General features: G+C 39.1%; 1 non-coding gene across 1 annotated transcript; it reads right to left on the bottom strand.

The window, feature by feature from the left end:
* Window positions 1-708: 708 nt before the first annotated feature.
* On the bottom strand, window positions 709-899 carry LOC147911975 (U2 spliceosomal RNA). Its single transcript, XR_015550793.1, has one exon. It is a non-coding gene; the product is annotated as a U2 spliceosomal RNA (small nuclear RNA).
* Window positions 900-1,475: the final 576 nt, after the last annotated feature.

Genomic DNA, 1,475 nt, shown 5'->3' with positions numbered 1-1,475 from the left:
ATTCTGCTGTGCTCCACATCAGACAGTCCTCACATTCCGTTGGCTTGACCTTCATGATAGATCCAGATGATGACTGCTTCTTACTATCCCCACTGCTACCACCTCACTCTAAATCACTATCATTGCTCTCCTGGATTACTATGGTGGTGTCTGGTCTGCTTGCTTTCTGTTCTCCCCTCCTTCTGATCTATTCTCAACACAGAAGCCAAATATCAGTAAAATCATGTCAGTTCTTCCTTGAAATCCTGCAGTAGGTCCCCAATTCACTCAGAGTAAAAGCCAAAGTCTTTATGATGTCTTACATGGCCTTATATGAACTGGCCCACATTTTTTTCTTATGTTATCTCCTACTCCTATCCCCATCATTCATGCTACTCTAGCCACAGTGCCTCCTCACTGTTCCTAAAGCATGGTAGGCATGTTCCCACCTTAGGGCTTTGCATTTACTGTTTCCTCTGCTTAAAACAATTTTCCCATATATAATCCTATAGTTCTTTTACCTCCCTCAGGTTTCTGCCCAAATATCATCTTTTTAATGTGGCTCACCCTCTAGTTTTAAACTCTAACTCTTTAATCCCCCCACTCCCACCTCTTGCGCTTTTCATTTCCTCTACTCTGCTTTAGAGTTCAGTATATCTTCCATCATCATATGCAATTTACTTATTTATTATGTCTGTTATTTATTTTATTTATTTTCCATCTCCCCAGAGGGGGCGCACTGTTCCTGGAAGTACTGAAATACCAGGTCGATGTGTAGAGTGGATGGAGCAAGCTCCTATTCCATCCCCTAATTCCAAAAATCCATTTAATATATTGTCCTCACATAGAGGACATATCAGATATAAAACTGATAAGAATAGATACTACACTTGATCATAGCCAAAAGGCTGAGAAGCGATATGTCTGTTATTTTTGATCTGTCTTCTCCCACTGGAAAATGAGCTCCGTTAGGGAAGAGAACATTTTTCAATTACTGGATAAATCAGTATCTGTCATGTAGTAGGCACGCAACAAAGGTATGTTGGATGAATGAGTGAAGGAATGAGTATTCTGTTGGTTTTTCCTCTCTCCTACAAATATTATGTTGAAGAGGATTTTCTATAAATTCAGATGCTATGCAAGATACATACAATAGAGAGTGAACATCATCTATTACTTTCATTTGCGAATTTAATAGGCGTAGCTCAACATGAAAATTACTGACCACAGCATCCAGTGTTGCTCTCCTCATCTGGAATGTCTTAATCTTGTTAAACATTGCCTCTCCATCGAGCTCTGCATCACCTGTGAAGTTTTCCTTCTCGGATCATTCTTGCCCACGGTGATTTCCACTTCCTCAGAACTGGTGTAGCACTTAATTTCTCTACAATACAATTTAGCTATCCACTTTTATATTTTATATTAAGTCTTATTGTTTCATATGAGTAAGTTTTATCTCCTCAACTAGCTTGCTAAATCTTGAAGGGCAGAAATCA

Source organism: Ceratotherium simum, chromosome X (assembly GCF_057802395.1).
Source record: "Ceratotherium simum simum isolate JZ-2026a chromosome X, ASM5780239v1, whole genome shotgun sequence".
NCBI lineage: Eukaryota > Metazoa > Chordata > Mammalia > Perissodactyla > Rhinocerotidae > Ceratotherium > Ceratotherium simum.
Note: the sequence above shows the minus strand (reverse complement) of the source record. Positions and strands in the feature narration are given on the sequence as shown.